Source organism: Passer montanus, unplaced genomic scaffold (genome assembly GCF_014805655.1).
Source record: "Passer montanus isolate IOZ18808 unplaced genomic scaffold, ASM1480565v1 scaffold46, whole genome shotgun sequence".
Classification (NCBI taxonomy): Eukaryota; Metazoa; Chordata; class Aves; order Passeriformes; family Passeridae; genus Passer; species Passer montanus.
Window position 1 is genome coordinate 3,470,791 of NW_024369485.1, and position 26,494 is coordinate 3,497,284.

A 26,494-nucleotide genomic window follows, 5' to 3' on the forward strand; every position below is an offset into this window, starting at 1 on the left:
TTTATTCCTTGGCTGCAGAACTAGATGATGTTTAAGGTCCTTTCCAACACAAACCACCCTATGTTTCCATGATTCTATGTTTTTAAGTGCTTGATTTGAGTAACCTGATGTAATGGATGGACATTTTCTTCAATGCTACTACAGGAAAGGAACGAGTTGTACTTCCCTCTTCCTTCCTTGAATTTGTCCATTTTTTTGTTGAGAGCAAGTTTTCTTCAGGCTTGCTCCCAGTGGCAGTGGTAAGCCACAGTCTGTGAAAAGCAGCAGACAGGTAAATTCAGTTTTGTGGCCATGCACACTCTGCACAGGACAGACCTCTCCAGTTCTGTCACAGGGGCCATGAAGTGAGAGGTGTATGTGTCAGCAGCGTATCATCCATCCATAACTCAGAAGTTGATACTATTTGGTGTAATAACAGCTGCGGGCATATCTGCATTCCTTACATGATTATCAAACTGCTGCTGAAAGGTGGGGATGTTAGAGGGGGTCAAAGCCCGAGGCACTGATGTGATACCTTACACTGAACTGTAGCTGCAGAGTAAGAACATTACACCGGTGCCTACAGCACCAACTCACTCAGTGTGTACATTTCCCTCCTCCCTTGCCAGTCTGTGTGGGTTTTGTCTGTGTTGCTAAATCTTGCTTTCCAGTAAAGGGGACCAGTGGGTGGGATTTTATGCTAAATGCTTAGTTCCGCTGCTTTTAGGTCATTCATGGGATTCTGCATTCAAAGCTTGCTCTGGCAGGGCTGTAGATATGGATTTGGAAACAAAGAGGGTTTCCTGGTGGGAAATCACCCTCATTTGCATACGAATGTCCCCTGCCCTCCCGGCTGCAGGGAGAGGAGGGTGGTGGCAGTGGGGAGCCCCCAAGGCTTGGGGAGTGCCCAGGGCATGGGGAAGTGGGAAGCAGGATCTGCCAGGAGTCTGCCCTCTGCTCCTAAGCTTTTGTGCAGTGGGGTTTTTATACCACGAATTTTGACCCTGGAGCCCTTGCTCTGTGGGGCTCTTCCCTCTGAGTGCAGCAGCACAAGTCGGGACTGCAGGATCGGGTCCCACTTTGCTGGATTCTCTGGGTCTGATGGCAGCAGCCTGACCCTTCCTGCTGACAGGCAACTTTTTCATCTGGTGAAAACAGCGTGAGTTCTAGATCAGGAGTTTTTCATAACGTGTGTGCAAAGCTAGATGTAGTCACACTACTTGTGTAAACATATAAAAAGAAAAAAATCCAGAGTTTTGTGCTCAAGGTTCTTACAAGAGCATTTGGACACTGTGGCAGGATCTGCCAGGAGTCTGCCCTGGAAGAGCCTTTCCTCTGCTCCTAAGCTTTTGTGCAGTGGGGTTTTTATACCACGAAGTTTGACCCTGGAGCCCTTGCTCTGTGGGGCTCTTCCCTCTGAGTGCAGCAGCACAAGTCGGGACTGCAGGATCGGGTCCCACTTTGCTGGATTCTCTGGGTCTGATGGCAGCAGCCTGACCCTTCCTGCTGACAGGCAACTTTTTCATCTGGTGAAAACAGCGTGAGTTCCAGATCAGGAGTTTTTCATAACGTGTGTGCAAAGCTAGATGTAGTCACACTACTTGTGTAAACATATAAAAAGAAAAAAATCCAGAGTTTTGTGCTCAAGGTTCTTACAAGAGCATTTGGACACTGTGTTTTTGACAAATGATCAGCTTGGAAAATTTTGATGAAAATCATGGCCTGGTGTGCAAGTCTAAGAACACGAGAAAGACAAAGATAGATATGTATCTTTTGGGGGATTTAAACCAACCACCCATGAGTGTCTAAAAGAAACTCCCAAGTTTCTAAATACTGCTTTCTAAAAGTCCTCACAATTAATTTCCATTTTCTCTGACAGTCATCTTGGAGGGACAGTAAAATGTTGGCATCTGGAGGCACAAGGAAACTGGAGGGGAGAGAGCTCATGTCAAGACAGCGTGTACCAACACACCTTCCCACGGCGAGGTGAAGGGCAGGAGGATGGATGTGTGTCTCTTCATGGAAGTGTTCCCAAACAAGGTCTTTCAGCTGGGGAGCTCATTCCTTCTTGATGGTGACAGAACACTTTGCATTGCAGTGATTGCTGCATTTCACTCAAAACACTCCCAGTGATTACTGAAATGAGAGGCTGGAAGAAGACACACAGACACACACACCAGTAAAGTGGTGACAAGGAAAGCAAATTGTAGTAATTATCTTGCAGCCAGGAATTTGGCGAAGGTGTGCCTAATGCCTGAGCTCTGTGCTAACAGCCCTGGCTCCCAGACACCGGTGGCCTCTCCTCTTGGGTGGGCTCAGATTTAACACCATCGTGTGAAATTCAGAGCGACCATTCTCAGCCTACATTCATCCGGGAAGATTTCAGGCTGGAAGAAGGGCTTTGATTCCTAAGGGATTCTCTGGCTTTTCCAGCGGTACCTCTGGGTTTGATACAAAGCCATTCCTCTGCACATTTTTCATCTAAAAATGCTCTTAATTCTTCATCGTGTCAGGGAGGCAGCTAAGTAAGGATGGCAGGCTGTTTCACTTGCACTCTCAGACTGACATTACCGTAGCAGTTGTAATATGTACTCTAAGACATTGGTTTCAGTCACTTTTTACTCTCCTTAGCCTAAGCACGTATTTGAAACATAAGCTTCTGTAATTTTGCATCTCACAAACTAGGCAAAGGAATAAGCCAGACATATTTCTTCCATCTGATCACAAGAAACTAATGACCACAGTCAGGAGTCTGTGCTGGGCCCCTGAGCTGGGTGCAGGTACCTGGCAGGTTTAGGGACCCCCATTTCTCTGCACACCCTGCAGAAATGCCCATGGAAGGAAGGCTTTTTCCTAGCTGATTGCTACCAACACCATGCTGAAGGTGTGCAAATGCTGAGGAAAGCCAGGGCAGCTGCCCTCAGGTAGCTGAGGGTGGGTGTGTTTGGTGCCAGCCTCCTCTTTTTCCCTAGCTGACTGCTACCAACACCATGATGAAGGTGTGTAAATGCTGAGAAGGGCCCAGGGCAGCTGCCCTTGGGTAGCTGAGGGTGGGTGTGTTTGGTGCCAGCCTCCTCAGGGTGGGTGTGTTTGGTGCCAGCCTCCTCCTGCAAGGGGACACACTGTCACTAAGGGCTGGGGGGCTGGTGCACAGTCACCTTGCAGGGAGACAGTCTCCCTAATACCATATAGCAGACAAATTGTAAGTAATGCGTTGATTCACTCTGCTGGTGATGTTAATCTTCTGAACCCTTTGTTAAATTTTGGGATTATACTGCTTTGTCTCAGAAGGTCAGTTTATCAGCAGAGTCATTCCATGCCAGCATGATTTTTGTTGCACTGGTAAAATCCTCGTGTGATTTGGGGGCAAGGTTTCCCTTTTGCAGGTTACTTCACTCCAAACGGGACTGTGCTGTGGCAAACTCTGCTGGCAGGATGAGGACATGAGGCTGGAAACAGCAGCACGCTCCACAGGCAGCAGCCGGCGGCTGGCATTGAACTGGAGACGCAGCTCAAGCTGCCGTGGCTGAAATGTCACTGCAAAAGTTTCTTGTTTCTCCTTTTGCTCCTTTGATCCGTGTAAAGATCAAGTTTCAGGGGAAAATCAGCCAGGACAAGCCGCAGAGGGCTAGAATTACAGCATATGAAGCAGCAGGGCCAGATGAGATCGCTTTCAGGCTGCAGCCAGTCCTTACTCAACTGAAGGCAGAGCCCAGGACTGAGGGAGGGGCACGTCGGCTGCTCTTATTGTTATAGATACAGATGTTTAAAATTAAAAACAATTGTTTATTAGGCATTCCCAAATGACTATTTCATAAAGCAGTCACACACTGGTTTCAGAACTTGCGGCTCTTCCACTAACAGACTGTGTTGTTAAGTCTGTGCATGAATGGTTTTAAAAAACCCAAGAAAAATATGCATCTTACGTGTTAAATTTGCAAGCCAATCCAGTGGCTGTGCTTTAAAAGTTGACGAAGGAAGAAAAGCAATCCAGAAGGTGCTCACATGCCAAAATTTGTTGCATTTTTGGATGAAATGAGCAGGGGAGACCAATGGGCCCTTCCAGCCCTGGTTGGTGGGCTGGCCATGCCTTACCCTTGGCATCACTGCTGGGTGGCACTGAGCAGCACTGTGTGCTCTGTGGGTGAACTGGGGCTGTACCCAGCCTTCAGTCACCAGCTTCTCAAACCTACTGCCCTTACACTGAAGCAACTTCAAGTAAAGGTTAAATGTAGACTGCTTCCCTGTCCAGAAGCATTTGTTGGGCAGTGTATTCCTTTGAGGCTTTCTGGGTGAAAGAACTGGCAAATAGGGTTATCAAGGTGTCTCACAACACTGTGGATAGCACAGATGGGGGACATTTTTGTGAATAAAAGCTAGGTCTGCAAAACCATGTGCACATAGTTATATTGATGGGATTTTGTCCATAATACTGTCAGGATTTAAATTTTCCAGAATTTGTGGCTTTGATAAATGTCCTGCAGAATTTCCTGATGTCTCTCATGAAGCTCTTCAGCCTTTTTTAATAAAACAACTCCAATTAGACAATTTCTGTTGTGCTTGAAAATAATGCTATAAAAATCACTATTAGCAAGGAAAAAAAGCACGGGGGAAAATAACCCCCAACAAAACAATCAACCAAAAAACCCCAAACCCAAAATCCAGGATTAGAAGTTCTCTCACAGTGTGACAGGCATCATGCCAGCACTCAGTCACACTGTCTGGGCTACTCTAGGAACAATTCCCAGCAAGCTGAGTCCCTTGGCTAAAGGTTGTAGATCCTAGAAAGTAGCAGTCTAGCTTTTTCTGATGATGCTAAATTTGCCGTGGGGTTTGTTAACCCCTTCTTTTCCCTGTGAGCCAAAGCCCTTTCCCCCAGAGGTGGGGCTGTGTCCGAGGGGAGCAGAGCACTGGAAGGCAAAGCTCAGCCCATGGTGGGAGCCAGGATTGTTGTTTGTCTTTTTCTTTGCTGTGTGTGTTATTTGTCACCAAGCAGAGGTTTGATCAAACAGAAGCTGCCTGTGAATTCAGAAGAAATTAATGCCAGTGATTTTCCTGGACTAATGTCAGTGTTAGCCCAGCAATAACTAGGGGACCTCCCGAGGTCCTTCCAACCTAAATTACACTGGTTCTGTACATCAAAGCTTAGCTGTCACTCACCAAGTTGGGAAGAGGTCAAACTCACGTTTCACATGTTATTTCCTGAGCAGACCTGTGTTTTGTGGTCTCCCTTCTTTGAGGGACAGCTTGGATGTCTCATGACTGTCCTACCCACTACTGCAGCTTTCACAGGTACTCACCAAGCCTGCATGATCAAAACTGACCTCTTTCCATCCTGCTGAACTCTGAGGGCATTTATTTAAATTGAGGGATAATGAGAGAGTTTCACAGGTCTGACAAGGACCAGAGTATCCTGTCCTCACCCCCACAGGACAGGAGATGAGTGAACTGAGGTGCTCGTGCAGAGGAGAGGACCTTCTCCAAGCTTGCTCTGTCCAGTGACAGGGCTGTTCCTGTGCTGTGGCTGTGCCCTGCCCTGGGAGGGTCCTCACTGACCTTTAGGGTTTGAGACTCCATGGTTTGTGGTCTTGCACCTATTTCTGTGCAGCTTTGTGCAGCTCGAAAACTGAGGTGTGCTCGCAATGCTTTTGTCTCCCAGATGGCAGCCAAGCACCCAGGGGAACTTCACTTGATTTCTGCTTTGCCATGCAGTTCTGATTTCTGGGTGTGAAAGTGCAGTGCTGGCAGCACCCCAGTTGTCACTGGGATGGACAGAGATCCCTGTGCTCCACCTGTGCTCCTGCTCCAGTGCTGCCCCCTTTGGCAGGACAAGATCAGATGGGATATCAGCCATGCAGCAGACACAGAGGTCAGGATTCTCCCCAGCTCACCCACCAAGCCACTGGGCACCTCAGCCTGGAAGCTCCTCCCCAGCCACAGTGGACCCTGCTGTCCCTGGCATTGTCCCTTGGCATGGGCATTTGCAGCTGCACTGAGAGCCCTGCTCCTTGCTGCAGACCTCACCTGGACCCAGACCTGTGTGCTCTCTCCACCCAGGGCATGCTAATTCCCTGTGATTGTCCCTTATTATCCAATTCTCTCTGGAAGTCCATCAGATTTTGGGTTTATTCCTCTCCTGACCTCTACTTCTGGCATCAGAGAGCTGCTCTGAGCATCACCTCCTTGCACTTGAAATCTGATCTCCAGCCTGTTTGTTGCTAATAGATGCTCATTTATTAATATGCCAAGATTAATGGACCTTTTCCGTGGTATAGGAAAACCATATTGCTACATTACTGAATACAGGTCTTTCCTGTCTGCACAAACTGTGAGGAGCTGTTGAATCAAAACAGTTCCTAAATGGGAAGCATTTAAGCCTCTGTGCTGAGAAGGTTGTGTTTGTTGCTAGGATTCACATCTTGCTTGTGCATTTCCCAGTCATTCCTGTCTGCCCATGACTGTTGTTCCTCATTCCACTCTTCATAAATGAGTCTGACATTTTTAGAAAGAAGGTAAATGTCCTCTGTCTTGGCAAGCACCAGAGTTTTGGTCCTTTCCTAAAAGTTCTTAGAAGAACTGGAGTCTGGTGAATGCTCCCATCTTTACAGATGGAAATTTTTCATCTGAACTTCTCCTATGGAGAGGTTTCAGTCCCTGTTTTTCTCTTGGACATCACTAGAGGAGATTCATGGTTCCTGTGATGCAGCAGCACATGCCCAACATTTCCCTGTGTATGCATGAGCAAGAACTATTAATTTTGAGTATTACCTCCAGCCTTTCTTTGGCTTCACGTGGAACCCTCCTGCCTGTGCTTGCTGAATCTTTTGTCATGGGGAACAGTGCAGACACAAATATAGCACACTCCACTCCCCCACCCCTCTGCTCAGACGTGGTTTTGGGGGACAGCTGAGGAGCTGCAGGCTGTCCCCATGGCACACAGGGACATGTGCAGGGCAGGATACAGCCCTGGGGAACACAACCCCAGGGCTCCTGTGAGCAGCTCCGTGTCCATCTCAGGGTGCAGCACAGTCCTGAGCCCCTTCCAGCACCTGCCCCTGGCTGAACGCCTCTGGCCAGCAGCAGCACCAAACCTGCAGTGGGGAAGGTGACAGGGAGCTGAGCCACTGACAGCTCTCACACTCACCCATTTTTGTGGCCAAAACAATTCACTTTATTTTCCACAGCTGTCAGTCATGGAAAGCAGCTTTTTTTTTTTCTGTTTTCAGTGAGGAAGGAAAAACAGCGGTGAGAGTCTGCAACCAAGTATTACTGATTAGAACTGACGGAGCTGGGCTGCTCCTGCAGAACATTTATTCCTCCTACACCCTCAGTAACTCAGCTTCATGCTTCGAGATCAACAAATTACTCCTACAAAACTGCACTGTCAAGGCCGAGGTGTGTCCTCTCCCTGCTCAGGCTGTAGTCACTGGCCTAACGAAGGGATGCTTCTTGGGTGAGCAGATGAGCTCATGGATTAAAGGTGTGTAGGGCACCACTTGCTTTTGAAGCTTGCTCAACAGTTTAATCAGCTTTGGAGGCAGTTTGTACAAGCTTTTTAAAACTTTTTTGGTTTTGGCTATATGCGTTTTTTTAGCAGAGGAAACTACTCTGCTCCTCCAAAGGCAGCAGTATTTCCTCCAGGCTGGACAGATTATCAGCTAGAAGTGAGCAGCCAGAGTGGAGGGGATGTGGGGAGTCCCCTCCTTTCATATCAAACACATAGCATGGCTTTGCTGTCAAACTCCCAGATTGCTTGATAACTGGATAAGAATTGTCACCTTTATCTGACTCTGCACAGCACTTATCTGGCCACAGACATTCCCTGCACCACGCTTGCCCTTCCTCTGTGTCATTTCTGGGCAGCTGAGGAAACTCAGATGTTCTTGCTTATGTTTTCACCCTTATAGATAAGAAGTAAATGAGGCCAAGGAGGTCCCAGGAACACCTGACTCTTGTCCTCTTCATGTTCCTTTATAGCTGACTCACAATTTTTTTTTCCTCTCTCAGTATTTCTTCTTCTCCTTTTGAAAGATAACTGCCTGCTGTGTACAGGACCCAGAAAACATAAGGCAAAGTAGATACCACCATGTTCATCAAAGGACCAGCCTGAAAGGTCTTGAACTTGTGACTGTCCATCCGTCTTACACTTACATGTATTTTTGTCCAAACTCCTTTTCTTCCTTACAGGCTCTTTAAATCCTGCCCTCAGTATTCCTTACCAACAGAGCCACCTCTCTCCATAGTAACCCCAGCTGGCAGCTAAATATTTAACAGTTTGAGAACATCTTTTTTTAGTCACAGAGCTTGTATTTCTTGGAATTACCCAAACCTAGTGTTTCTACACAGTCCGTTTAATCCAGCAGCTGATTTCCAAGTCTCTGGAGCTGTCACTGAGTCACAGGCTCTGACACTGCAGCACATGCTGAGATGTTGGTGGGAGGGTTTGATGCTTCTGAAAGGGTTTGCTGGTGAAAACATTTTTCTCAGGAGAAATAAGTGGGGTGTGAAATGCCCCTTCAATCTTTTCATATCTCAAGGATGTAGGGCTAATGTTCCTCATGAAAGTTTCTCATTATTGGCTTGGTTGTGTGTAACAGCCTCAGCCACTCTGAACATCTGCTCTGATCTGCATCCCTCTTGGCAGGCCTGGCTCATGGATACTACTGGGATTAGTTTCATGTGAAATGTGTTTGAAGCAAGGAGGTGATCTAGAAATCCCTGAAATAGTACTACCAGTGTGTCTCAGAGCGTGGAGGTGCCATGCAGCAGTTAGCTGGTCTCTCTCCCCAGTGGGACTAGCTACAATCACATATATGCCTGCATCACTGCTTCTACAGCATTTACATCACTTAATTACTTTAATAAGCTCCTTTCAGGCAGGAAAAGTGTGGTCTACACTTTTACACTGCTGCATAGTGTTAGCAGCCCTCTGCTGTGCTCCTGGGCTTGCTGCTGATTCCCTGGGCAAGACACATTATCCCTTCAGGCCCCCTCTCCCCTTTCATGATTCTGAATGTTTCCATCAGTTCAACTGGTTCTTAAGAAAACTGGTGTCTTATTTTTTGAGGGGTTCAATGTAAAGTGCACTGAGGTAATGCACTTTTCACAACCGAGCCCTCTTCCTGTATGAGCTGATTTATTAAAGTGCAAAGAATCATTAAGCTTGGAAAGGACCTTTCAGTTTATGGAGTCTCCAACCATTAACCTAACACTTCCAGGTCCAGCAGTAAACCATGCCCCTAACCAGGACATCCACATGTCTTTTGAACACTTCCAGGGATGATGACTCTACCACTTTTCTGGGTATTGTTCCAATGTTTGACCACCTTTTCAGGGAAGAAAATTTTCCTAATGTGCAATTTAAACCTCACCTGGTGCAACTTGGGGCCATTTCCTCTTGTCCTGTCATTTGTTCACTGGGAGAAAAAACAGAGCCTCACTTTGCTACAACCTCTTTCTAGGGAGTTCTAGAGAGTGAGAAAGTTCCCCATGATCCTCCTTTTCTCCAGGCTGAACCCCCACCCAGGTCCTTTCTCAGACTTGTTCTCCAGACCCTTCCCCAGCTCTGTGTTCCTTCCCTGGACATGTTCCAACACCTCAATGTCTTTTTGCCGTGAAGGGCCCAGAACTGAACCCAAGATTCTTGGTGTGGCCTCACCTGTGCTGATTAAGTTTGAAGAGATTTTCCTAACTTTTTTCTTGCTGGTGTCTAGACCACCATGGCTACAGCAGTGCTGCTGCTCCTGCCCATGTCTCCATTCCTAGTCTGCAGTCACAGCAGCACAAGGACATTAATAAAGGCATTGCAGAACCCAGCCAGGCTTGTCACTTCTGGACAAGGAGCTGCACCCTCCTGTGAGAAACATTAGGACTTAGGAAACTTGCATGGGGATATTTATAGCATGGCTCCTTCCTGGGATGGAGAGAAACTTATTTTTGCCTCAGACTTTTCTCCAGACCCTTCCCCAGCTCTGTGTTCCTTCCCTGGACATGTTCCAACACCTCGATGTCTCTCTTGTTGTGAGTGGCCCAGAACTGAACCCAAGATTCTTTGTGTGGCCTCACCTGTGCTGATTAAGTTTGAAGAGATTTTCCTAACTTTTTTCTTGCTGGTGTCTAGACCACCATGGCTACAGCAGTGCTGCTGCTCCTGCCCATGTCTCCATTCCTAGTCTGCAGTCACAGCAGCACAAGGACATTAATAAAGGCATTGCAGAACCCAGCCAGGCTTGTCACTTCTGGACAAGGAGCTGCACCCTCCTGTGAGAAACATTAGGACTTAGGAAACTTGCATGGGGATATTTATAGCATGGCTCCTTCCTGGGATGGAGAGAAACTTATTTTTGAATACCAGAGAGCAGAAATAGGCCAGCTCTGAAGGTGAAAAGGTATGAACTTCTATTTGGGGAACACTGCACGACTGCAGTCGCATGCAAAGGAAACTAGCAGTGGGTAGAGTCAGGTCAGGTTCTGCCTTGACTTGCAGTACCTTTGAGACCCCCAAGGCCAGATTCTGCTCCTTTATTCAGTGCTGCAACCAGACCTGAATATAAGGAAGGCAGAATCTGGACATTTGTTTTGTATTTCTCTCTATTTTTGCACTCTTAACCAGGTATGTGCCAGGCCCCAAATGTTCCTTGGAAGGGAATCTGAGAGGTAATAGGTGCTGATGTGAAGTGACAGATCTGCAACTTATGATCACAATGAATATCCATGATTGTGGTGGAGTTTATCCCTGCATTTTTTGAGAGAGGATGAAATTATGTATTGAATACAAACTGCCTTTCCATTAGATATGCTATTATTGCCTTGGATCAAATTAGCCCTTTAAGCAAGGCCTGCTTGCCATTTTCACAATTCTGGCTTTTAATCATCTCCAGCTTGTAAATTCCTCCTTCATAGGCTAAGCCTGCTGGAAGGATTTCCATGCAGCTGACAGAAGTGCTTTGTAGAAGCGGCCCCTCTTTTGTCCTGGGGAATTACAACCCTATAAGTCTTCATTTTACTTGACATTCCAATTTGCAGCTTGGATGCCACAAGAAATGCCTTGGGTTTTGGTTTAGTGATGAAACTTGTGATATTGCAAGTGTAACAGAAAAATGAAGATCTGTAAAGGCCCAGTTAAGCTTTCCTTTGCTAATGTACATAGCCAGCCTGACAGGAAGAAAAACCTCTCTTCAGCCGAGATATGTAGATATATGCTTACTGTCAAACACAAAAGCCATGGAGATGAGGTACTGGGTTGGTTTTATCATGGCTGAGATTGGCTCAGCTGGTCAGAGCATGGTGCTGATAACACCAAGCTTGTGGGTTTGATCCCTCTATGGGCCACTCAATTCAGAGCTGGACTCGTGTTCCTTGTGGGTCCGTTCCAACTCAAAGTATTCTATGATTCCGTGACAACAGAGGGAAAAAGAAAAGTGTGGAAAGCCTTATGAACCCTCAGAAAGGATCTGCTTTGCTGCTCTGTTTAATATTCTGCGTGTATGGGGATGAGTGCCAGTTTACCAGCTGGAAGAGCTGGGGTTTTCTAGGAGATGCCAAAGTCTTACACTCATAGAATCATAGAATTATTTAGGGTGGAAAAGGTATCTAAGATCATCGAGTCCAACCATTAACCAAACATTGCCAAGAATATTAGAGCACTTCTTGCTTTCTGTCTAGAAGACCTTCCTCATGTCCAAGTGAGTGCCAAGAAAGTTGCTGTCACACAACATGGTTTGGCTTCCTCCCTGGCCTCAGGGATTCGTTCTATTTTGATCTTCCCTTCTCTTCAGTCCTCTGAAATTTGTAGAGGGAATGACCTAAACTAAAAAGGCCATAAGTTTAATTGTGTGGGAAAATGAGCTCCTACAGGCAAAATTTTCCCAAGAAGCCAAAAATTTGGACATCTGGAAGCTTTCCTCTCCATCACTCAGAGTAAGGATGGTTTGTTGCCTTGAGTAAGAAGCAGGATTTGATGTGATCCATAAACCCCTCATCTCTTCTGCAATAGCCCTGGTCAGCCAAACCAGATGGGTGGCAGGGGCATCCTACTGTGCCTCAGCTATTTTGTTCTCAGCCACTGACAAAGCAGAGCCCATAGGGATGATTTCCTAGTCAAAGAGGGGGTGCCATGGAGGTGGTTGTGCCATTATGGAGATTTATTTGTCACCTTTTGCTCATGTAACAGGGAGAAATCGATGCATGGAAATAACCATTTTCCTCTCTCCTCAATAACTTAGTTCAAATCTGCAGAAGGCTTTTTGGGGCTTCACTGCTTTCAGCAGTGGGCCTTTGGGATTGTGCACAGAGACATAACAATTTTCTCTTGGGACTGCTTTTGCACTTTGTTTCAAGGCTGTCCAATGTGGGAACAACACCAAAGCAGTTGGCCCTTGTAAAAAATATTCCTTTTAGCAGAGCTACATTTCCCTGCAGGCAAAGGGAGCTGTAAGGCTACTCTAGCTGATAAGTTCTGGGTGGGATGAGGGAAAGTGTTGTAATGCTGTAGTTCCACCTAACTCTGCCATCTCCACTCGCATCTACCCAGGCTTTAAGTGTCAGAGATATCTGCTACCCATCTGTGACCTTCATTTCTGCAGACCACCCTCATTTTCTGCAGTGCAGAAGACACAGTAGCAGTAACCTTAGCAGTCAAATGCCAAAGAAGCCAAGAGCAGGCTGTCATTAAGACACATGCACTGGGGACCTTGTCCTGAAGGTTCACCTTGCATTTTCCATGCTCTTTCCCTTCAGTCTGAGGCTTCCCCCAAGTATGGCTTGAAGCAATAGATCATTAAAAGTGGGATAACACTTTGGTTTTCTTTTCTCTCTGCTTCCACAGGCTGAAGGAGAAAGCTGTGTTGTAAGGTGGAGTCCTGGGGCTGAAGCTGGTGGCCAAGAATTAACTTAATGTCTGTACCAGCTGTTGCTTTCTATGCTTCTCTTCTCAAAGGCTGGTGCTGCCTTTGCTGTGCACCAAGGAGGAGGCAAGGTGCTTTTTAAAACTCCTCATACTCTTTAACGTGGCTGATGATTTATGTGCGTGTGCTCAGGTGCTAAATGACTTTCTGCAGCGTTTGAAGTTTGGTGAATGAATAACCACCTCTCACCTGGGCAGAGCAGCACAGACTTTGTGCTCTGCTGAGGGCAACAATAAAACCTGGTCAGGCTTCTCCAGCATTAAGGTGACATGAAGGCAGCCTTTCCCCCTCTGACAGTAATCCTAAAACATGTCATGTCCTTCATGCCTTCTTCTGAAAAGCCACAGAAATGATTTTTAGTGCTTTTGCTCTCTGCTAAGCTGTCAGACCTGGTGCAGTCTCAGTTCTAGCATTTCTAGGCTGGAGGTGAGACCGTACAGGTTTCCCAGCTCAATTCTCCATAAGCTTTCAAGGAGGAGCAGTCATCTGGGACAGAGCTGAGTCTCTTAGCTAAAAAAGAGAGGAAGGTGCCCTCTGACAAGCCAGTGCTGTCAGCCATGGCAAAGCTCACATTTTTCCTGAGGAAAGGGTAGATTGTTGCTTTATTTTCAAGGCAACATCTAGGTTTATGCATTCAACAGTGCTGTCAGCCATGGCAAAGCTCACTCTTTCCTGAGGAGAGGGTAGATTGTTGCTTTATTTTCAAGGCAACATCTAGGTTTATGCATTCAGGGCTGAATTCTCACATTTGGGTGTCCACAAAGCCCTCGAGTCCAATGCTAGCTCTCTGTACACTGTAAGGGATGAGCTTGCCTGCTGCTGTGGTGGGCCTAGCATGCAGAAAGGCCTGTCTTTCCAGGGAAAGGCAGCAGTCCTGTGGTCACAATTACATCAGATTGTCCCCATCTCTCGGTTCCCTGCAGACTGTAGGAGTGCTGGCTGCCCTAGCATGCTGACCCTCCACTGTCTGAAGCAGCCTTTTCCCAGCCAGATTTCTGCTCTGCTCTGGTGTGCAATGTGCCCCTTGAGCAGATCAGCAGACACCTCACCCACCGTGGGAGGCACTGGATTTATGGAGCTTGTGCTTGTGAGCCCACAGAGTGAGCACAGCTAACACGCGAGGAGGGCTTTGCCAAGAGCTTGGCCTGGGGCTGGAGGCTGCTTGGTGCAGCAAGGAGGGAGAGCACCTGCCTTCCCCAGCAGGTTACAGCCAGCTGCAGGTCACCTGTGCTGCCTGGTTGGAGACTGGGCTCTTGCCACTGAATTGGTGCCACCAACACCCCAGCTGAGCTCTCAGAGGCTCTGGAGTGGATGTGTCTGTGAGAGGAACAGGTTGCCCAGAGAGGCTGTGGATACCCCATCTTTGGAAGTGTTCAAGGCCAGGTTGGATGGAGCCCTGAGCAATCTGATCTGTTGGAAGGTGTCCCTGCCCATGGTGGGGGGTTGGAATGGGATGCTCTTTAAGGTTCCTTCCAATCCAAACAATTCTGTGATTCTACAATTCTATAATTCTGTGATTCCATGATTCTGTGACAAATAGTTGCACGTGTTCTCATGTCTGAAATCAGTTCTCTCACCACAGGCTCAAAAATACTACACAATCTTTTTGCAAACAGAAATTGCCAGTCTCAAACATTGGCAAAATACACCTCTTAGTGACGCTGTACTTATACAGAAAAGTTTGAGTTCAGACAAAATTGACTTTCCTGCGGGTCAGATGGATGTGTGTGCATTAGATTAGTCCCCTGTTGCCATTTGGGAATGTTGTAAAAGAGATCTTCCTCATGGAAGATGGGAGATGTTTACTTCTGACATGGCAGAAGCCAGTTGCTTGTCCTTAGGAGCCCAGGGGAGCCCTGTGCTGTAGGGAAGCCTCTCAGACAGAATTTAGGATTGCAAAATCTCTACCTGCTTTAATTAACAAGTTGCATAATGCTTCATTGGGCAGAGAATGCCTGAATTGCGAGTTTGTGCAGAAAAAAAAAAACAAGTAGGTGGGTTAAAAAAGTGACACTTCCATAATGAACTTCAATATCTGACATGGCAATTTGAACACGTGTGTCTGATTTCACTGTGGTTTTTTCAGCCTCTCCTACTCAGCCATGTACAACATTAATACTGGGCAGGTCTGTGTTGCAGAGATGTTGTGGAAGTGCCTGTGAGGAAATGCCTGTGAGTCAGAGGGCTGCATGACAGACATCCTCTGTGCCATCACAGAGGCTTGGAGCACCTTTGCTGCCAGGCTGATGTTGGGAAAGGAGCCCTGGAGTTCAGTCATACCCACAATTCCCACCTGTTCAGTCCTCATCAGTGATCACCTTTGACTTTCTTCCTCCTGATCCACACAATTGTGTCTTTCTCCTCATTCTGGGTGTACTTGACAGGAAATCCAGTCTGAAAAAAAGAAAAGCAAACCACAGGAAGCTTCTTTGCTCAGCCCTTCCAAGTGCTGCTATTTTTTAGCATATATCTATATACCAACAGAACTGCTTGACCTTGAATGCTTTTGAAGTTTAGAAGTGGTCAGATAACATTTGCCTTTCAGTTTTGTTTGCTTTCCTGGCTAAGACTGCACGAAGAGCCGCCCTGCTCACACAGGAGAGGTTTCACTTGTGGCATGTCTAGCCAGGAACACACACAGCAGTGCCAGGGGACTCAACAGGAAAACCCAGTTGTGTGAGGCTGCCAGCCTGCATTTGCAAAGAGACAGTTCAGAGGGTTCAGACAGATCTCCAGGTCTCTTATGCTTTTCCAAACCATAATTCTAAATATTCTGACAATTATCCATGACTAGACAAATACTCTTGCAGTCACAGTAAGCCAATGAGGTTAGCCTGTTCTGTGAGTAATCATCAATTTAATGTGTGTTTAGGACATCTGAATTCTCACCTTTCTTTGAAGCACTCTGAAACTCATACTGACACATCCCCTTTGTGTCAGGGATGAAATTTGTGATTATTTGCCATTGAAGTTGACCAAATCTCCTACTTTAAACACGAGCTCTCCTTTGAATGTTAGATTGCATTTAGACCTTATCACTAACTCTTTCCAATCTTTAAAAAGTCTCTAAAATCAACTTACTTCTGCTTGTGGAGCTATCTATCAGCTGCCAGCTCTCTGCCTCCTCTGTCCAGAGCACATTCCCAGCTGGCAGTTGCCACCAGAGACCTCCCCACTATCCTCTCACCGTGTCAGGGCTGTAAAGGTGATCACGAGCACCATCTCCACCTTCCCAGGTACTTCTGCCTTGGGGCTTCTCTGTGGCTGAGATGGTGCCAGGAAATTACCACAGAGCACGGCAGTGAGGAGACCTCTAGAACAGAGACAGAGGATGAAACCTCCTGAGCAAGCTCAGCTATGGGAGGAGGAAGGAGGGCTCTGGAAAGTACAGCAGAAGGCACCAGCAGCTCCCACAGCCAGCAGCTGCTCATCCCTGCAGGCTTGCACATCCTTGTTTGCAGTCACACCTTAGCTGGGAAGAGGGAATGTGGGCTGTGTTTGTGTGTGCGTTGCTGGGGCAAAGGGAGGAAATTCTCTAGACCTTCTCTAAGATCTTTGGGACCTCCAGTCAGTGACAGGGAAAAATCCCTGTGCTGGCTGCAGTCCTCCAGGGGCTGCACCTGCAAACTGTGCAAACTGCTTTAGGAAAGGGCTGGAGCCAGAATGAGCTCCTCATTTCTGTCTTCCCAAGGCTGTGAAGTGACTCACCCTCCCTGGGAGCTGTTCCTGAGGACGGGAGTGGGAGCGAGGTGTCAGAAACTGAACTAAAAACAAAAGTTAGGTTCGGGCCCAGGAAAATTTCCTGCTGCTGCTGTGGGTGGATAATGACACAGCCTCCACAGACACAAAGCAGAGCCTCTGAGAACTGAGGCAGAAGGGTGAACACAGGCCAGGACTATTTAAAACTGAAAGTCTGTGCTTTGAGTTTTTATACTTGAAAGACCTAATTATGGGGACTTAAATCCTGTCAGAGCAGCTACTTCAGATGACTGAGTGCAGGGTTTCTCACAGCATGGAGGAACATTCCCAGGTTGCTTCAGACAAAATATTTCAGGACTTGATCCTTTATCCCTTTTCACACAGTCAAACGTCTCTCCATGCCAACAGCTCATGGAGATCAAGGCTAGTCCACCAGAAATAGCTCCTCTGCAGAAGCTGATCACTGAGTTGGTTGAAAGGGTTTGGTCTGAGTCTTTTGCTGTTACATGGGATGGGCCATGAAGGACAAAGACAGCTCACACACAAAGGAGCAGCACAGCTGGATGCACCTCCAGCAAGAGATGGAAGTTATATCTGCTGCCTGTTAGGGTGGATTTGAGTCAAGCCTTTTAATTCCCTTCAGCAACAGTAGGACTGTAGTGAGCCCTTTCTCTGCCAGATTTCAAGCTCTTGGGGGTTATTAGAAAAGAAATTCACTAAATACTGCTCTGTGTCAAGCTTTGCCTGTGACTGGACAGGAGGATACTGTTGGAAGTAGATTTGTGCTGCAGGAAAGTACCAGTGTTGCTAAGAACAGTCATGACCTTGTTCCAAATGGTTGCTGGTGTTATAAAACCGAGATTTGCCTACATGCTGCAGCAATCTCCTTGGTTTAAAGAACCTCCCCTGTTTTAAACTCACCTATCCCACAACAAAATGCTCTCCCTCCCCTAAAGCACAGGCGAGAAACCTTTCTGTGAGTCACCAGGACAGCTCCCACACGTGCTCCCTTGCCCACATGTGCTCCCTTTCCCCTGCTGTCAGAAGCAGGATCTAGGCAGGGCCACACGTGAGCTTTGCTTTTAACAGAGCAGAAGATCACATTCCCATCCAGTGCAGGTCATGGCAGATTTTCACTCTGGACCCCTCTCAGCTGTCCAGCACTAACTCCATGTGCTGAGGATGCTGTGCTCTGTGTGGGCTCAGATATGGATCTAGACAGGCATAGTCCCAGCAGGATAACTCCCTGGGAATGGCTTTAAGCATAATTAATAGTGACATGGGATGAAGCATATCTAGTCTGTCTGAAATCTCCCATTTATGTCAAGGACTCTTTCTGTACAGGTATGCAATAACCCGCCCACATTTCTCTTGTTGCAAAGCTGATTTTATCTTTCTCGTACTTTACTGGGCAATAGCTCAGTACTGAGCTTCTTACACAAAGAAAAGCTGCAAGTTTTAACCCCTCAAGCTTCCCCCTTGTTAGAGAAAACAATCCCCTGTTCTTCAGCCTTTGCCTGTAGGTCACAGTTTTGAGTCCTTTCATCATTCTGGCTGCTGTGCTTTAATCTCCCCAGTTTGTCTCTGTTCTCTCTAATTGAGCCACAGTGGTCTAGTTGAGGATTTTCCAGAGTGGGCCAGAAAAGAGTAATTATCTCCTGTCTCACAGAGAGCCTCATATTTTTCGTGCATCTTTGCTTTTTGATCCATTGTAACTCCAGGCCCTTTTTTGCTGCACTGCTGCCAACCTACATGTTCCTTGTTTGTGTCTGTGCCTCTGATTCATTCTTCGCAAGTTTAGTATTTTTCATGTGTATGTAATCAATTACATCTTGCAAAGTTGGGTTAATTTATGATTTTCTTTCAAGATTTTTAATTTATCTATTGGGGTATTCTTGTAGCTAGCAAATTTTTAAAGTATTCCATCTTGTTAATTGTCCAAACTGTTCATAGAAATGAACAGTAGCTCTGGAGTAATACTAGATCAAAAGCAGAGTGCCACAGTACACATTTCAAATGTCTTCTCAGTTTGGTATAGCAGCTGATTATAAGACACCTCTGAGGACAGTTACATGACATACCCTGCCCTGTCAATGAAACCCAAACAATTTTGTAGACATATGCTTTGTCAATGAGGACTTCCAGGTTTTCCTGTGCAACTGTCAGCATTAGTGGCACTCACAGAAATAATAGCACTGGCTGATGGAACAAAATTTGTCATGTAGAGATTTCTTCCTGTGAGTCTGAAACACTCCTCACTGTGTCTGTGGCACTCAGTCAGGACAAGCCTGGCTGGCACTTTTTGTCCTCAGCCAAGCCAGTTGTCAAATCCCAACTTATCAGGTTCATTGAAGGACCAAGGAAAAGGATGAGATTTCCCCCCAAAACAAATAATTATTTTTGTTTTAAATCACTTGAACTGTCCTTTCCATATCCCTGAAAATGTTCAAGACCAGGTTGGATGGAGCTTTGAGCAGCCTGGTCTAGTGGAAGGTACTCCTGCCCATGACAGCGGGGCTGGAACTGGATGATCTTTAAGGTGCCTTCCAGTCCAAACCAAACCATTCAATGAACTCACAAGCCAATCTGTTACCTTGCGAATGCTCAGAAAGGGTATTTGTGACCTTTACTTGTAAATGTTTGGAAACCATTCATGTATCAGACTGGTGGATGATGAAAAATAATTTAATGTATATTGGTCCTGCTGTTGTGTTGATGGATGGAGGCTGGACAGCTGAGAAGAAAACTGCCTCTAAATTCTGTGAATTGGCTCAGGGGAAACGTATTGGTGATAAAGGCAAACTGAGCTTGAGCTGTGAGCAACTGAACATGCTCAGGGTGGAGAATTTCCTGTAGAGTGGGGTAGGGTGAGCAGAGCAGAGGACTGAGCCTGGAGCATCATTTATGGTTGTCCAGGGTCACTGTATTCCCCTAGGGACAGGTGGAGTGTGGCTCTTGCTGGAGCCTCTTAGGGGGTTTCTGGGACTGTTTCCCTCTGTGGGTGCCATGGACTGTTTGTCATGGCTTGATGGAGGAGCACTTGTGCAAGAATCACTCTGGCTGCCATTTTCTGGTACTGCCATTTTCTGGCACTGCCATTTAGTTAACATTTTTAAATGTACCTTTGTAACTCATGTGCTTGTTGCTGCTCAGTTGCTTCAAACAGGACTTGAAGTTCTGCTGATTTGCAACTCAGTTCTTGTTGAAAAACAAATTTGCAAGAGTGGTTTAGATCCAGGAGTGCTCAACGTCACCAATCCCCATGGTCTGGAGAAATGCCTTTCTGTCTCAAAGGTTAGGGCTCATCCCTTTGCCTTCATGTAGTAACTTTATATTTTTAAGTGGGGTGTTAACTGTAATCACCCCTAGTTCAATAAATTTGGTACTAAAAAGAACTCTGAAAGAAAAATAGTAGGCATGAAAATGAAATCCAGGAGCCCAGGCAATCTTGTGAAACCTGGGTTCTGCTCTGGTCTCAGAGCAAGGAGACCCTCAGGCACAGAACATGGCTGGGCATCCTTCTGGCCAGTACCTGAGTCAAGTTCCTCTTTCATCCCCTATTGCAGATAAGTATGGTACATGGCTCCTTGAATAAATTTGGTACTAAAAAGAAAAATAGTAAGCATGAAAATGAAATGGAGCCCAGGCCATCTTGTGAAACCTGGGTTCTACTCTGGTCTCAGAGCAAGGAGACCCTCAGGCACAGAACATGGCTGGGCATCCTTCTGGCCAGTACCTGAGTCAAGTTCCTCTTTCATCCCCTATTGCAGATAAGTATGGTACATGGCTCCTTCCCTGGCACATCACCCCAGTGAGATTTCCTGAGGGGAAGCAGAGGAACACAGGAGAGGTGTAAGCTGGTGTCCTGAAGGGAATGGAGAGCTGCAGAAGGACAGTGGTTTTGTTCTGTTCACACCTTGTGTAATGGGGTGAGATGCTGAGCTATGGTCCTCAACAACTCAACAGCTCAGGGGTCCTCAGGGGTCCTCAACATCATTGCACACAAGACATACTTTTTTCCTGAATTTATGGAAAACATCTTGTGTTACAAAATATCATGGGATTACCTTTGTTTTTATTAATTTCTATCACGTGAAAGCAGGCAGACTGAAAAGTTAGTTCAAAGCTGAGCAAGTAACTTCTCTGTGAATGTCTACTCAAATAGAGACAAGTTGCAATTTCTTATTGTAGAGTTATACTACTGATTCTGCTGTATTCTGGCTTTTAGACCAGGCTCATCTGCTCTGTTTTGAGCACCTTCTAGCAGTGAATTCAGTAGTACAACAAATTCTCACTGACTCTTAACACAGAGATGTTTATGATACTACCTGAAATGGCAGAAATCTCCTGCACAGCATTTCTAAATGAAACCCAAAGTACTCAGTTTGAGTGGGGAAGAGTCTTGTGTATGCTTCCCACAATAAATAGCTTTTGGATTGGTGTACTAAAGGCACATAGACAATAAAAATAAACCAGAAATTTACAGGAAAAGAAATAGTTTCCAGTGAAGAATAGGACACATTTGGAGCATCTGATTCAGTAAAGTCTGTTAAAAATTGCAAAAGTGAGAATTCTTACCCAGGGTGATAATTCATCCTTTCTGCTCAGGATCTTCAGGCTCTTTCAAATGCTGATATGACTTTGAAATAGTTCTCTATCTCACTTTGATGGTAATAAGAAATACAGATTTATGGATAATTAGCCTGAAGTCAGTGGTGCCCTGCCTAGAAACTGAAACCTTTGTGCTTTTGAAAGGGATCTAAGACATCATATCTGAGGCTTTAAATCCAGTCATGTTAGATGGATTCAAATAAGGAAGGGTTTGATGAAATACACTCTGGAGTACCTAAGGGCCAACAAGATGAATTTCTAAACTATTAAGCTTTATTTTATAGAGCTTCTGAAGTGCACACACAACCTTTGCAGTTTGGGAAAGGACAGATGTAGCATCCATCTTCAAAAGCAGTAAAAAAGAGACTCTGTGATTTGACTTCAGATCCTGGCAAGCCCCTTGACAGCCCACCAGCATGGGGCTCTGTTCTTGCTCTATCCCCAACCCTCACCCACACCAGAACAAGTCCAAAACAGACTTGTTGGGTCCAATCCACCCATCCCCAAGGGCTCCCATAGAGAAGTGTCTGGGACTGGAAACTCTTGGCTGAACTTCCTCTCTGTTAGTGGCCCCTTCACAGCCCCCAGGATCATCCTGCTCCAGCTCCTCCATTTATTTCAAAACTACTCAGACCTGGGGCAGAGAGTGGGTTATTCACAGATTCAAAGAATATTTTGAGCTAGAAGGGACACAACAAGGATCATCAAGTCCAACCCTTAAGTAAATGGCCTGTATGGGGATTGAAACCACAGCCTTGGTGTTACTTACATCCTTCTCTGACCAACTGAACCAATCACAGGGTGAATTGACTGAAATCACAGAAAATCCAGGGCTTTTTGTTCCTGGGCTTCAGCAGAGTTTTAGGCTTGGAGAGTTCAGTACACCTTGTGTAGACATGGAAAGCAGCATGGACTGAGGTCAGGGCTGCATGCAGGACATCCTCAACTGATCAGGAATAATTTCCATTCTGAAACATTTTTCTTCTTGGAAATAGTCATGGGATCCTAGAATATCCTGACCTGGAAGTGTCTCACAAGGATCATTGAGTCCAGCTCCTGGCTCTGCACAGGGCAATCCTAAGAATCACACCATGTTCCTGAGAGTGTTGTCTAAGAGTTTCTTGAGCTCTGTCAGGCTGGTGCTGTGACCACAGCCCTGAGGAGCCTGTTCCAGTGCCCAACCACCCTCTGGGTGAAAAACCCTTTTATAATATCCAACCTCCCCTGACACAGCCTCATGTCACTGGTCACCAGAGAGAAGAGGTCAGTGCCTGCCCCTCTGCTTCCCCTGGTAAGGGAGCTCTAGACAGCAATGAGGTCTCCCCTCAGTTTCCTCCAGGCTGAGCAAGCCAAGTGACCTCAGGTACTCCTTGTATGGCTTCCCCTCTAGACCCTTTACCATCCTTATGGCCTCCTTTGGACCTCCTTTCTGCTGCCCTCAGTAGATCCTGATGCTGGCACTGCTTCAGCATTTTTTTAGAATTCAGAGTGTAAATAAAAGGTATTTCTGAATTTCTAATAAAGAATGGAATATCAGTCCATGGCTGCATGTCCAAACCACAAAACACCATGTCTCTTCCTATACAAATCTAAGCATGAATTCTCTGAGAAAATGCAGGTCAGCTTGACCCTTGTTAGTTACCTGCCAGGGTTTAAAAAAACCCAACCAAACAAAGCAAAACAGAGAAGTATGGTACAGCATCTATTTCAAGTCCAAAGTGCTGCATCTTGAACAATGTACTAAAAATCTCAACACAATGAGGCACATGAAATGACCTATGATAACAAGTCCCAGGAAATGAGGCAGTGAAAATGGCTGGAAAGGAATGGGGAGCAAACTTAATGGACTGTTTTCACAAAAAGTTATTAACAACTCTTACAGCCCAAAATAGTGCATATGTCAAATGCTCAGCTATATTCCTCTCCAAAATTACTGCTGTGGGAAAGAGTTTGAGCTCCATGGGAAAGACAGGGAAAATGTGGGGCTTTGTCTTCTCTGTCACTGGCAAATTAACCACTACTGTTTGTTTGAAAGTAATTTGTAGCTTCAAGGATTTGCATGTGTCATGTGTCCCTCCCTGCTTTTGTTCTGTGAATATTTACAGCAACAATATTTAGAGAGCAACAATACTCAGAGAGCAGTCAGGGGCACCTGGCTGGCAGGCACTGCCCAGCTCCACTCCAATTCTGCACAGAGGGAGAATGCAGAGGGAGCTGCAGAATAAGGTGCAGCATAAACCTGGAACATCACAGCTGCACTGGAGTGATGTGGCCACACCTCTCTTCACAGAGAGCAGCAGGCACAACTTTCCCAAGGATTTCTCCTAGAGAAAGGCAGTGAGAAAGCTCAGAGAAGAAGAGAAAACAATTCTTATTTCTTTTTGCTGCTCCTGTTGTTTGGCACATAGGGAATGTGTTATGGAGATTGTTTACTGAAAGGGATTTGTTAATTGGATTCTGCTGATGGTTGTTTGGACTGATTGACCAATTGGGTCAAAGCTGAGCTGTGACTATTTGAGACAGTCATGGGTTTTTCTTTAGTATCTCTTTAATACAGTATAGTATTAGTATAATATAGTATAGCTTAATAAAGCATTTCTTCAGCCTTCTGAATCATTTGAGTCAGAGCACATTATTCCCTGGCTGGGTTCTTCTTTATATGATAAAGTAACTCTGGACAGACACAGGTCTAGAGAGAACCAAGGCCATAGAATCATACAATAATAGAATGGTTTGGGTTGAAAGGGATCTTTAAAGAGTAAGTTGCTCAGAGCTCCATCCAACCTGACCTTGACTATTCCCAGGGATGGGACATCCACTACCTCTCTGGGCAACCCATGTCAGTGATTTACCACCCTCACTGAAAAAAAATAAATTCTTCTTTGCATGAAATCTGAGGTGCCAGTGGCACTCCCAGACAGCTTTGTAACTCCACTGTAGAGCTTATGAAATTTGCATTTTTTTCTATCTTGTTTCTTATGATTTGGGGGAAGAAATACGTTTGTCAGTATTTTAAAGGGGGCCCTTCTCCCATATTCCCATTGCTCTCAGGGAGCTGAAGTAGCAACAGGTGAGTTGAAGGCTCACAAACAGCTCTTGTCTGCACTGTAATCAATGGAGGCACCAGTGGGGTTTTGTATGATTGCAGGCTGAATGATTTTTAGTTATGCATGCAAAATAAACATTTTAAAACCACCTTCTTATAACTATTCTAGATCTAGACAGCTGTTTTTAGAAACAAGAGACCTTTCAGCTTATTAGCCACCTCCCCTGCTATCACAGAAATCTCTTTTATAAGCTTCTGAAAGAATTCACCCTGAAAGTCTGTGTTCAAAGAAATGTTATGCTTTGCTTTTGGAAGAGATTCTGATCACTTTAGAGGCAAGAAGCCTTCTAATTTTCAGCCTAAGTATATTTGTGGACAGTATGTACCTATTTGTTCTCCTGCCAACACTGTGCTTTAGGTTAAATGGATCCTTTCCTCTCCTCTGTTTGCTTTCCCTTTCCTCCTTGCTGTATTTATAGAAAGCAATTAACACACCTTTTTAGCCTCTGGTTTCCTAGGCTCAGAAAACCAAACTCTGGACACTACTCAGGAAGCCATCCTTCCTTGATGGAATTGTTCAGACATACTTGCTGCCAGACCCAGTTTCCTGCATGTGTATCTATAACATTTGGGATATAATTAATTTAGTCCCTGGTTCAAGTGTACCAGGATCTTTGACTTCTTTTCCCCTCAGACAATCTCCTTTTCAGTCCTCTGTGTGTATCCCTATTTAGCCACCTTGCCTTGTCCACACAATGAACGATGGTACCCTGTTTAAAACATGATAAAGTATTATTTTTACTTTCAAACTTTGCCTATATCATCTGTAACTGTTGTTCCACATTCTTTCTTTCACTTTTCCCCCTTTTTTGTTTATGTGGTCCCTTTTTTGTATTCCTGAGGTACTCCTTGCTTGTCCTTACTCTCCTTTGAAGCCAGTCCACTTCTCACAATTGTCAAAATGCTCTTCTAATAGTTTTGCAAATAATTAAGAGCCTGAGCACCTGAAAGATGCCCTTGTTCATTCAATAGTGAGATTAAATCACCAGGAAAGTCCTATGCTTTTGTTACACCCCCTCTGTAGTGCCTTTTAGTGAAGCACAAGCATGTGAGAATGGTGCCAGGTCACGATGAAACCGTTCATCTCATCCATCATCGTCCTGTCCCCATTTGGCATTGTCTCCTCGTCTGCCAGCCCAAGGATATTTCTGGCCTGCCTTAGTTCTTCAGTCATGTCGTTCTCCTAGAAGCAAGCTGTGTTTTCTGGTGCAGTGACATTTCTAGGGGGCAGGGGAGGATTTTGTGAGATAAGTCACATTATTTGTAAGCAATCACAGCCAAGTTTTCCGAGCTGTAGGAGAACTTCATATTTACCACACCATGGCATGAAACCTCTCAGATCAGTGTGAAAGAGGTCTAACAAGACTTTTTTTTATCCATGTCACAGGATGGATGAAAGCTGAAAGTCACTTTGTCCATCCAAGTTGGTATGGACATCCAACTCATGGACTTTGAGTCTTGTAGCAAATAATTAATCCTCCTTTGCTTTTTTGCTCTCATTTATATGGAGATTAAATCATAGGATCATAGAATGGTTTGGGTTGGATGGCACCATAAAGATCATCCAGTTCCAACTCCCCTGCCATGAGCAGGGACACCTTCCACAAGACCAGGTTTCTCAAAGCTCCATCCAACCTGTCCTTGAACTCTTCCCAGGATGGGGCATTCACAGCTTCTCTTGGGAACCTGTGCCATGGCCTCACCACCCTGACAGGAAAGAAACCTTCTCCTAATATCTAATCTAAATCTACCTGTTTTAATTTTAAATCCATTCCCCCTTGTCCTGTTTCTACATGCTCTTCTAAAAAACTCCTCTCCATCTTTCTTGTAGGCTCCCTTTGGGTACTGGAAGGTTGTAATTAGGTCATCCCTAAGCCATCTCTTTTCCAGTCTGAATGAACCCAATTCTTACAGCCTTTCATTGTGGGAGAGGTGCTCCATGCCTCTAATCATCTTGCTGGCCCTCTTCTGGACTGCCCCACCAGATCAATGTCCTTCCAAAGGCAGCATTTGTATCTCTTTAGGTGGATCATTTCACTACATTGCAATAAAGCAGCATCAAGTGAAGAAAAGCTGTTTTTACCAGCCCTCACTCTTCTCTTCTGAGAATCGATATCCAGGAAGAGAAGCAAATGGTTGTTATGTAAGATTTCTGGTGGGGTCCCAGAAGTATTTGCCAGGATGAGGGGAAGAC

The 26,494-nt window shown here is 45.6% G+C and overlaps 1 long non-coding RNA gene across 1 annotated transcript; it reads right to left on the bottom strand.

Annotated features, from left to right (window-relative positions):
* Nucleotides 1–1,713: 1,713 nt before the first annotated feature.
* On the bottom strand, nucleotides 1,714–26,494 carry LOC120508264. The gene is made up of 3 exons (XR_005628961.1): nucleotides 26,384–26,494; nucleotides 15,178–15,278; nucleotides 1,714–2,128 (listed from the first exon to the last, which is right to left on the bottom strand). It is a non-coding gene; the product is annotated as an uncharacterized LOC120508264 (long non-coding RNA).